The sequence below is a fragment of the Panthera tigris genome, chromosome B4 (assembly GCF_018350195.1).
Source record: "Panthera tigris isolate Pti1 chromosome B4, P.tigris_Pti1_mat1.1, whole genome shotgun sequence".
NCBI lineage: Eukaryota > Metazoa > Chordata > Mammalia > Carnivora > Felidae > Panthera > Panthera tigris.
The window spans coordinates 111,712,084-111,724,290 of NC_056666.1; the positions used below are offsets into that span (position 1 = coordinate 111,712,084).

General features: G+C 37.6%; 1 long non-coding RNA gene across 4 annotated transcripts in view; it reads right to left on the reverse strand.

The window, feature by feature from the left end:
• LOC122240408 overlaps nt 1-12,207 on the reverse strand; it is a 79,044-nt gene that overhangs the window by 27,666 nt on the left and 39,171 nt on the right. For 3 of the 4 annotated variants that reach the window (XR_006220128.1, XR_006220127.1, XR_006220125.1), the window contains exons 4-5: nt 7,484-7,608; nt 6,926-7,057 (exon numbers count right to left, since the gene is read on the reverse strand). This is a non-coding gene — a long non-coding RNA (uncharacterized LOC122240408). The remainder of the gene's footprint in view (nt 1-6,925; nt 7,058-7,483; nt 7,609-12,207) is intronic. The other variant, XR_006220126.1, reaches the window with a different exon arrangement.

Sequence of the window (12,207 nt, forward strand, 5' to 3'; positions counted from 1 at the left end):
ATTCTAATTCCTCTGGTCCATAACCATGTTTGGAGGAACACTGCCCTAGTGTGTGAATTTTTGGGGGGTAGAAATTGTTTTCTCCATTGTTCATTGAAATGTATTTGCTAATGACAGATTATTTATCTGGCCTACCCTCCTTTCTAATTCTGCTTTCCTGGATTATCTTCACCTCCTGGATTTTTAAAAGCTGGAGATCTTCAGGGGTTGATCTTAACACGTTTTTTTCTTTCACTCGTGGTGGATATGGTCACTTGCTTCCCAAATCCAGCATGGCAGCACCCATTCCCCCAGCTCTGGGGGATGCACGGAGAGCCCTCGTGTGTTGGAGAAAACTTCAATTAATGACTGGCCAACACAGGACTACAATGGCCTGAAACCTTTCCTTACTTTTGGACGATTCTGAAATTCTGTTCTAATTTTAGCATCCCTGTGATGTGACCTGAGGCCTTTTATACTTCATCATAGTCCAACTTCTCATGCTTTCCATTCCAGACTTTTTTCTTTCATATTTTTTTGATCCTAAAAGTGCTCTCGAATAAACTGCCTATATGCTAATTCTCACTATAGAATCTTTTTTTCCTGGGAAACAACATTGCTTACTTCCTCCATGAGTGATTTCATCCACATCAGTGGTTTCCTTTTGCCTCTGTATTATCAGCATTAATTTCTATCTCTATCCCTGACCTCCTCCAAATGCCACACAGTCTATCTCACAGATGTCTCAAAATATTCACTTGGATTCCTCGAAGTCAGCTAAAAATAAATAAGCCAAAGATGAAAATCATAATTTCTACTCTGAAACTTTGTCCTCCTTCAGCCTTGTTTAGTGTAGCTAGATATATTCTAAGAAAATACCTATGGTCTAGATCTTAGTATCATGTGTAAGACTCCTAATACGGCCACCACAACACTGACTAGATGAGTGGAAGCCAGTAGGTCTGAGGTACGGCAATTTCCTAATCACTTTACAGGTAGTAGCTCATTTACTTCTCTCAACAGTTCCAAGAAGTAAGTTTCATTAGAGTATTTTTTTTTAATTTTTAGAGAAAACTGCCATACAAAGAAATATATAAACTGTCCAAGATCCTAATGTCAAAACAGGGATTTGTACATCAAGAATATGTGTCCTAAAAATCCATATGCTAATTATTATCCTGACTCACTGACATGAGTAATGGTTTGAACGTTGGATGTATTTGGTTGAGACAGATGGATAAAAGAAGTAGCTGGTCATATATATATGTTGTGGTTGGTAAGAACCCAAACAGGAAGAAACATACTACTTGACCACACATAATTTTTATATTCTCTGAGACTGGTTGAGAGGAATGTCAGCTATTCATAACCATAAGAGAAGATTCTTGATCTTACGTGACAAATGTCCCCTAAACGAGCTTATACTATGTTCCTTTCTGTTAGCCAGTTTGGATTAATACTACACAACTGCAAAACCTATCTACCTATACATCATTGATCTGTATATCCTCGTGTATATACACTATTACTCACTCCTCCAGTATATTTTCAAGTCAAATTTTACTATGAATGCATCTAAAAGTCACTCACTCTTCTGCATCCAAAACATGACTCTCATCACTACCCCTATAAATACACTCAGGACTTCCCTCACCCTCATCCTGGATGCTGCCTAAAGCCTTTCCATGACTTCCCCTTGCCCTTAAGAGAAAGACCAAAATGTGTATTATGTCTTAGAAGGCTGCATATGCTGGTTCTTTTTGCTTATCGTTCCCTGGTCAGCACGCAGCCATTACTTCTCTGTCTGTCTTCTTTCAGATCAATTAGCATGCGCCACGCTCCTTCCCACCTCAGAATTATGTCCATACTGCTTTCTTCTCTACAGAAAGCTCCTAAACCCATATCTGAGGTGACTCATATTTCAGATTTTCATTCAATCAACACTTGCTTGAGAGGGCTTGTGAAACTCCCAGAAGCAGATCAGTGTCTCCTATTATAAATTCTCATAGTACTATGCCTTCTTCTTTATAACTAAGATACCCAGGGGTTGACCATTAAATACCTTTTAAATTATGACCAACTACATACGTGAACAACATGATAAATCACTGTTAAATATATTTTGGATATTTTGTTGTATGTGTACTATATTCACAAACAACTTAACCCTTTTAAAACTTTTATTGCATTTAGTGATCTCCAGTGGTTAAAACATTTATTTCAAATACCGCACTTGGCTGGGGACAAGGGCAAAAGCTAGGCCTCTCAACCAGTTTACAGAAATGCCTCTGGATCAAAATTTTCTCCCTGTAAAAACCAGTCTTATTAAAAGTAAATTGTAAAGCATGTGAGACAAATAGTTCAGGCTTTAAAAATCTAAAACAAACAAACAAACAAACAAACAAAAACCCACCCAATTCATTCATTGCCAAGATTCCATTCTTCACAGAATTATAGGACTTTTGGTTTGTAATATATTTCATTTGAAATCAATATACCTCCTCTACCTATGAGGTTGGAGAGAGCAGTTATAAAATTGAGGGAAGAGGACAAGAAATTCAGCAGATCTAGGTATAGGAAAAAATCCTGTAGCCTGATATCCTAGATGAGGAGCATGATTTAAAAGTGAAAGGATCAAAAAGTAAGTGGGGCGTGAGTAAAAAAAAATGGTGATACTGGCCTTTAAAATGCTTGAATCAGGGGGCAGCTGGCTGGTTAAGTCTGGAGAGCAAATGACTGTTGATCTCAGAGTTGTGAGTTCGAACCCCACGTTGGGCCTACTTAAAAATATATATATATTTTTAAAAGTAAAATGCTTGAGTCAGGACTTTCATTCTAAAATTGGCTATCCCATATTTCCTGCTGGGTAGCACACGAGAACCAGGTCATGATGCTAATGCACAGGGGTAGATTATATTTTAAGTCTCACTTATATCCTCTTCACCTGCCATTTTCCAGTTTGCATTTGCATGGCATATCCTGAGCAAAATATGAAGACTTTAAGTGTGATTACATCGTATTCTTCTCTACGTTCCAAATTGTTTGTAGTCTTTTAAGGATAAAACATTTCTCAAATCCAGGAAAGAAAAAAAAAAGAAATATTTTTCATTGAACACCTAGAGTGCTCCAGGACAATATTGTCACATTTAATCCTTGCAGTACCCCTGATGCTCATGATAGCCATCTCCATTTCATATAATGGGAACCTTAGAGTGCAGAAGAATCAACATCTTTCAACACCATAAAATTCCAAAGTGGAATCTATGTCTCTCTCTAATGTCCATTTTCTCCCTTCTATACCAAGCTAGTCATCTGCTGCCCTCCAAGTGTCTTTACTGCCCTCCTCTATCACAATGTAAGCTCGTTTTTCTTGATTTCACATCATCTAATCCATGACGACAGTTGGTTGCCTAAAACAAGACATAGTCATTTTCAGCAGTCTCTTATCTCTTTATGATCTGAAAGGGTTAAAGAATTTCATTTACTGAAGGAATGTCAGATTTCAGATGAGCTGTGGGGGATTGGAAAGTCATATTAGGATCATTTGGTTGGCTTTTCAGGTAAAGCTCACTTAACCTTTTTTTTAGGGTGACTGCAGTCTGCAAGGAGACTCTGCTTCCCATCAGCCTGAGCATCTCACTTGAGAATGACCTGAAGGCAGGAGAAACAGCAACTGCTCTAACTGCCTACTTCAGGCAACTCCTGAGTTGGTTAGTTGGAATTCTTTCTTCCCTGGCTTCTTCTAAAGGGTTTTTAGAGTGATATTCCCACAGGCGCAGAGCAAATAAGAATCCCTCAGAAAAGGAATAGCAATCTGCAGAATTAGGGTCCAGGTATCTACCTTTTTATCAAGCCCTAGTGGTCCAAAATAAATCACACTTTGAGAAACACTAATGTGGAGATAGTCCTTTCTGACTGTGCACCTGCTAAGTGTCCTTCCTGCTGATTTTCCTGCATCTCTACTCTTTTTGCTAAACTTCCAACTTTCCTTTCCCCTCATTTGCCAACCCAGTGACATTATTCTGCTTAGTGATGTACTATATATTATTTATTTGTTGTTTATTATTTACTGTGGTCTTTCCTCTCTATAGGGTATATACCTTTTAAAAATCTCTGATACAGCTCTTGACAACAATGTAGTAAGTACAAGAGTAGATTTTCTTTAATAAAAGAAGTATTACTCTGTTGGCAAGACATATCCCCATGCTATTAATACTGAAAGATGTTCTAAAGTTTATATTGTCTGTCATATTAGTATGGCAAATCAATATTTTTGAACTGCAAGAAAGAGAAAGTGAGTATATTGGTGAAAAGAACAGAAAAACTTTTTTTTTCGGCCATGCTTGACCTTTATCAAGATGATGGATTGAAATGACCCACAATGTTGACAGAATGCTTTTGCTGAGCTTTTGCTCAGATGACCAGATACCACAGTCATTGGAGTAATTGTAACTCAGAAACAAAGCCAATTGAAGTCAGGCCTTTTGCCTAATACAGATGGGAAAGAGAGGCAAGTTGTTATATTTGTTTTATCTTACATGGATGAGTTTTGGCAGAATGGTTGAATAAGAGTTAAATTACAGTTTCTCTCTTTTGTTAGCCAGTTTCCCAAATAACATTACTATATATGGCATTTTAAGGACTATCTCTGAACAGTCTCTCAAAGCCTTTGGCTATAAACTTTCTGAGGAACATTATCTAATCTCATTGTTCCATGAATCATGATTATAAAATGACTCTCAAATTTCTATCTCAAGTCCTTATTCTTTGCTAGGTTATAGTCCTGAATCCCCAGCACAAATTCGATACCTCCCTCAAAAATATGGATTGCCTTCCCTTCACCATAGCTCCCTCTCTGGACTGAATTATACTTCTGAAAGTTCTACTAGCATTCCCTGAGTAACATTTAAAATCTGAGAGGAGCTCTTAAGTTTTCCCGTATTAACCACTCAAAACCAATTTTTCATCAAGGTCTTTAAATTTTTGGCTCTAAGTATCTTTCTAATTTTCAGCATCATGACCCTGGACCAACTCTTAACTCACTTTGAGTTCCCTTACATCTATCTCCGTTTCTTCCCTACTCAACAAATTCTGCATTCTGCCACCAGATTAAATCTTTCCAAATTGCAGCCCTCATCTTGTCCCCCAAATTTGCAATAGATTTCCAATATCTGTAAAATTATTAACCTTATGTCCAGGCATCGAAAGCCACTTCTTACTTTTCTAGCTATAATTCTAAAGCTCCCCTGTATGCACTTTTAAATTTCTATAAATAGGTGTTTCAGTTGAAAGGTTACTCCTAAAATATATGTCTACTTGGAATCTGTGAAAGTGACCTTATTTGGAAAAGGGGTCTTTGAAGATGTAATTAAGTTAAAGATCTCAAAATGAGGTCATCTTGGACTAGAGAGGCTCTAAATCCAATAACAAGCATTCTTAAAAGAGAGGAGGCAGGGACAAGACATAGGAGAAAGTCATGTGAAGACAGAGGCAGAGTGGAGTTATTCAAGCCAGGAAACACCAGGAGCCACCAGAAGCTGGAAGAAAGAATGAAGGATTTTCCCCCAAAGCCTGTGGATGGAGCATGGCTTCCTGACACCTTGACATCAGACTTACAGCCTCTAAGACTGTGTCTCTTGTTATAAGCCACTCAGTCTGTGCTAATGAGTTGCAGCAGCTCTAGGAAACTCACATAATAGGTCAACTGACTCTTCCTAATGATATCTGCTCTCATGGTGTTCCTTGTTTAGGATGCTGACCATACCTCTTCTCCCACTAAAATCATAGTTAACATTTTCAAGCACATACAACAGAAGACAACTGTTCTAAGACTTTCCATATATTACATTCTTTTAAATCTTTCATCAGTCCTATAAGTTTAAGGTACTGTTATATCTGCTGGTGACTAGGCACACATTCCAGATGAGCTGAAATTGAACCGAAAATGTCTTACTCTCGAATCCATGCTCCCAAAGTTTTCAAAAACACCAAGGCCAAAGCTCAAAATGTGAAATCTTTCTGATCACCTAACTGGAAGATATTGTTACGATTTCTTATAGTTATTTGGGTAAGTACCACTCATGAAATATACCATAGACTCTCTCACATATACTTTGTTTATTCACTCAGCTAGATTATAAAATGCTTAAAAGAAGTGACTGTGTCATATAAATATATATCTCTAATTTTCTTATTTTTTTAAATGTTTATTTTATTTTTGAGACAGAGAGAAACAGAGCATGAGCGGGGGAGGGGCAGAGAGCAAGAGAGAGACACAGAATCCAAAGCAGGCTCCAGGCTCTGAGCTGTTAGCACAGAGCCCCACGTGGGGCTAAAACTCGTCAACCATGAGATCATGCCTTGAGCCAAAGTCGAACACTCAACCAACTGAGCCACTCAGGCGCCCCTCTAATTTTCTTCCTAAGACTCTGTCATAGAGTTCCTCTAGTTTCAAAATAAATAAGTCATCGCATAAGTACAATTCTTGTAGAAGACAAATCAAGTGACCATGTTCAACACGTTTAAAAAGATGAAACCATTTGTCTGAGGGTTTTTTGTTTGTTTGTTTAAAAAAAAAAAAAACTTTTGTATTTCTGACTCACCAATGCATTATTCTCTCACCACTGGGTCTTTTCTCATTTTATCTAACAAACTTAGAATACAGAAATGTATTTAAAATATTTGGTTTTGGTAACCTTTATTAACAATAATTTCCAAATAAAAGAAATATAAAGTAATTAAATTTGATAAAACTGGGAAAATTTTCAAATCTTTAAAAAATAATTTAACAGATAAAGTGAATGTTAGTTGATATAATTGGTTACTTGGTTTTATTTTCAAATGTAAATATTAAAAAAATGTAAGAAAACCAATTTAGGAACACCAAATCAAGATGCTAAATTCAGTGACTTATTTATTCTCTGCAGTGATAGAGATAATGACTCACCTCCTTCTTCCCTTTCTAGACTCAGTCATCCTTCTTCAACAATTTGTGTGAAAGCAAAATCATCCCCAGAAAGACAATCTAAAGCATCACTTGATGAATTCTAGAGAAGGGCTTTCCCAGCTCTGTTATAATCTATAAAATGTTGAAAGATGATAATTTGTATATTTAGTTCTAAGTGTTACTCAACGCTACATCTATGAAAAAATATCTAAAATAAACATGATGCTTATTTTTTTCTTTGTAGAAATAAACACAAAGGAAGTGTTTTAACAAGTACAGCTTTAAAAATCATTAATAGTAAAACATTATTAGGTACCAAATCTGAGTATGCATGAAAAGTATAAAGTTAAATATTTTTCCCTAAGATTTAGTTCCCCATCACTGAAGAAGAAATTGCTTGATGGAAGTGAGGGCATAACCAAGGAGGAATGAATAGAAGTCATCAAGAATGTGATCAAGGTCAGAGCATAGCACCAGCTGTATCAGTTAGGAATGCTTCAGCTCAAAGTAACAAAACATGCAAATAATAATAGTTTGAATAAAGGTTTATCTGTTTACCCATAATAAGAAGTCTTAAAGTTGACAAATAGTGATGGTTCCTCAGCCTAGCAATATCCAAAATCTCCATGATCACTTGGTTTTCTTCTCACGTTCCTCATTTCAGAGCTTGAAGCTTGCGTTGTCTAAAAAAGTACAGGGAAAATGAATAAAAGCTATTTACTCAGAAAAACAAAAGGCTTCTAGGAAACCCCATTCAGTTTACTTTTTTTGATATTCTATTGGCCAGAGCTGTGTCACATGGTCACCTCTGTGGAGACCATGGAGGGTAGTAGTTGGATCATCCAAACATCCAAAATAGTATCTGATATAAAACTACAGTGGAAAGTGACAGTGATAAGTTTTACTGAGAATTTTTAAATCATAACCTGAGGATACATTTTTCTTGGAAGATGGAACTAAGGTTAAATATGACTCTGTATAGTCACTTAAATAATTTAAAAGCATTCAAAGCTTCCTCAGTGCAATAATATCATAACTGTACTCTGTGTCAATTACTTTCTCCATTTTAAAATCATTCTTCCTGGAATCATCCACATGACTGAATCCTTTTCAACATTTAGGTCTGAATTCAAGCGTTACTTCCTTACAGTACTTCTCTGACATATTACCTAAGTTACCTCCTTCCCACTCATCACACTTCCATTATTTGAGTATATATTGTTTGCCTTTGTTTCTGAGTAGATCAAGCACATCTCTTGTACTTAGAACAGCCTCTAGCCTATAGTATTCAATAAAAGTATAGAATTCAATAAATTCTAGCCTATTTATTCAATAAGTGTTGATACAATGCACAAATATATATGTGCATATATCTCTGCATACCATCTATGTTTATATCTAGATTTGTCAATCATCTACATTTAGAGAGTTTTGCTAAAAAGTTAACAACAAACTATAGAATTTCTATGTCATTGTAATGAACTCTCCTATGACAACTTCAAACCAGTGCTTATCCAGACAGAATGACTTTAGCATGAAATTTTATTGACAATTGGCTATTCTTGTCCCTGGGCCCTGATAATCACAAGTGGCACATCTGAGCTTAACTTTACAGAAATAACAATTTTAAATGTGATTGTGATGCAGTTCCTTCATAATAATGCATGCAAGTTCTTACAAATAAAATCACGCAACTTCTTTTAAACATATATTTTTCTTCTTGACAAGCTTACCAATTAGCAATCAAAGTCCTTACTAATTACCAATTAGTAATCAAAACATATTTTATATGAATCAGTTTTTTAAAACTTTTAATTAGAATATATATAGAAATGAGCTATATACAAAAGAAACCATTTTAATGTGTGTGATTTAAAATTAGAGTAGCTGTTGTTTAAAGGTGGCTAGCTTCTCTGTTTAGCTTGGTGAGAGCAAAACGCTTTGAAGCAAATCTGGTTTTGAGAGGAATTTCTTGAATGATTTCTTAATTATGAGGATGTAAGGCAATTATGCAACAATTTTTCCTGAAAAAAAAAGGAAAGTGTAATGGGTACTTGACAAGGGTATATACATATTCATAGAGAACCATGGAACACCAAGGGAGCCAAACACCATGGGCCAAAATATGATTAGACTATTCTTGATGGGGTGAGATGACCCTGACCTCAGGAAGTGATACCCAAGTACAGATGCCCAGACTTATGATGCAGTCTTAATCACCTAGGCCTGGATTGTCTTAGGTGGTGTGGTATAGTCGTGGAGACATATCACGGCAGGTAGCTCTGTTCCAATAGGCGATGGGAATGATACAGGTCTACCTGAGGCAATGATAAAAGATTGTCCAGTTCTTGGCCAGATGCCTGGAGTGATGCTATTGGAACAGAGTGACAGGAGTGATGGGCAGGTTATCATAACTCAGTAGAAGCTGAGATGGTCTTCAACCAAGGTGCATACTCGATGGCTAATGTTACCATGGATCTGGAGTAGCCAGGACTAAATCTTTGATATGAACGGCAGTGTTCTAGTCCAGAGGCAAGAGCAGAAGCCAAAGCATCAGCAAGAGGCTTATTTCTTTGGATCATTCATCTCACAACTGTGGCTTATGTTACATCTAGCTATGATTGTGATAACTGCTAGCCTCAAGACGATGAACCTGAGATCTAGAGCTTATGCCAATGTGGGATAAATTAAGACTAAAATATGTGAGTCTAAACACTGGGAGCTGTAAATATCTCAGGAAAGTTCCCTGAATGGGAGAAAACAAATCTGCTTCATACTACGTGCAATTAAAATGTTAAGTGAGGGCTATTTTGATTCGTGATGCACATAATCTTTAATTCAATCAATAGAAACAACTAGCTGATACAAAGCAAAATGCCCTTTCAGCAATCATTTATTGAAAGTTCAGTAGTTGAGTGACTGCGCAGGGTTCCTGGCGAGGTGCTGAAGATGTGTTCTTTACTACTGCAGTCATTTTGTTCTGAGCAAAAAGGTTTCTTGCCATTCCTCAAACTCGAGGGTGCTTCTGTCCTAAGCCTGTTTCCCTCACCTGGAACACTCTGCCCCAGGTAGATGGCTCACTGCTTCAACTCATTCAAGTCTTTGCTCGTGTGTTGCCTTGAAATGAGGTGAACCCGACCCCTTGCCCCATAAACTACCCTTTGATAAAATTGCAATCCCCCCTCACATACTCTGGTATTCCCCATTCACTCCTCTGTTGTTTTATTTTTCTTGAAACTATGGATTCCTTGATGTATTATTTAATTAATTAATTTATTGAATGATTACTCCCATCCTTACCAACAAGAATTCAGGCTCTATTAGAGCCAAATTTGTGCATGTTTGGTTTACTGATATATGGCCAAAGTCTGGCAATAAATGCTCTCTAAAAGTTGATGAATGAATAAATGATTGAATGAATGTAGGTTGAGAATGGGGAGAAATAAGTGTAGCATGAAGCTTGAATTAATAGGAACCAAGAAGAAAATAAGCAATGAATTATTAGGTTACTGCAGAATGATTGTAATGAGGCAGCAAGGGAAGGTATGAAGGGGAAGGAAACTTCTGAGTTCGATCACAGAAGAGGGAGTGTCAAGGCTGAGTAGAATTTCACATGTGTAGAAGCAAGGGATTGAGGGAACAGCTGAGCAAAAGCACAGATGAACATTTAGCTGGGCATCTGGAGTTTTAATGAGTCTGAAGAGTCAGGTGTATGGAATTGTGTAGTAGGAAGGGCTAGAAAAGGTACATGCGCGAGCCAGATTGCTCTTGGCTGTGAAGAATGAAATCATGAATGAAATATCCTTAAGAACACTGGCATAAGCAGTTACGTGTTTACTCTTTCTCACAATTCACATTCCTAGCAGGGATGGATGGCTTCCATAGAGATAAGTCAGCAGTTGGTTGAGCTCACCAAGGACCCAGGTTCTTTTTACTTCTTCACATTCTTCAGTCTTTCCATAGGTTTCCTCCTCGGGCTGATGCAAAGGTGGCTGAGACATTCCAAGCCGCACATTTTCAACCATATCCAGAGGAAGAAGAGAGAATCTTTTCTCTTCCTAAGGGTCTACTTTAGGAATGATGAGCCTTCCTCAGAAGACACTTAATGTACTTCTCCTCACAAGTCACTGACCAAATTTGGACCACTTCCTGAGTAGCTTATTTACTTAACAAATGCTTGGAGAGCCCATCTAAGGTTGCCAAGCACTATTCTAGGTATTTTAAAAATTTTTAATGTTTTTTAAATTTTTGATAGAGAGACAGAACATGAGCGGGGGGGGGGGGTGCAGAGAGAGAGAGGGAGACACAGAATCCAAAGCAGGCTCCAGGCTCTGAGCCGTCAGCACAGCTCGAACGCACAGACGTGGGCTCGAACTCACAGACCAGAAGAAGATCGTGACCTTAGCCGAAGTCAGATGCTCAACCGACTGAGCCACCCAGGCGCCCCTCTAGGTATTTTTAAATACTACAGCATTAAACTAGATGAAACCCTTGCCCTCGTAGAGTTTGTATTCCAGTTGGGGAAACCAATAATACACAAATTATCGAAACATTTAATGTTGGATTATGACAAATTCTAGGGACAAAAACACAGTAGAGTAAAGGAGAAGGAAGAATATGGATATTTTAAAGGAGGAATTTCAGGTTGAGTGGGCAGAGAAGAAGTATCTGAGAAAGTGACTTTTAGGCAGACACCTGAGTGAACTGAAGGAGGGAGCCATGTGAATATCTGAGGAAATCTGTTTCTATACAGAGAGAACAAATCTGAAGCTCTGAGCCAAAAATGAGCCTGGCATGTTCAAGAAAACTCTGTGGAAGGCAAAGTGGCTAGAACAGAATACAAAAAATAGGTTATGTAAGGAGCTGAATTAGAAAGTTAGCAAGGAAGGCAGATCATGAAGGGTCTTACAGGCCTTGGTAAGGCTGCTGGATTTTGTTCTAAGGGAAGTATTGAATGGTTTTGAAGAGAAGAGTGTTGTGATCTGATTTACATTTTGAAAAAGATCACTCTGCCTGCAGAGAATCAATTATAGGGGCAAATGCAGGAGTAGAGATAAGAGGCTAGGGAAGAAGTACAGATAAAGAAACTGTGGCTTAAAGAAGGATGATAGTGCTGAAGATCAGAAGTGGTTGGATTCAGAATACATTGTGAATGTGGTGGAAGGGCTGGCCCCTCGTCAGCCCAGTGGACTGACCCTGATTATTCAAACTGATCTGGGAGGAATGCATATTGAGGAGTAGAGCATAATGCCCAGTACAGAGCGGATTAGCATCAGAATCTG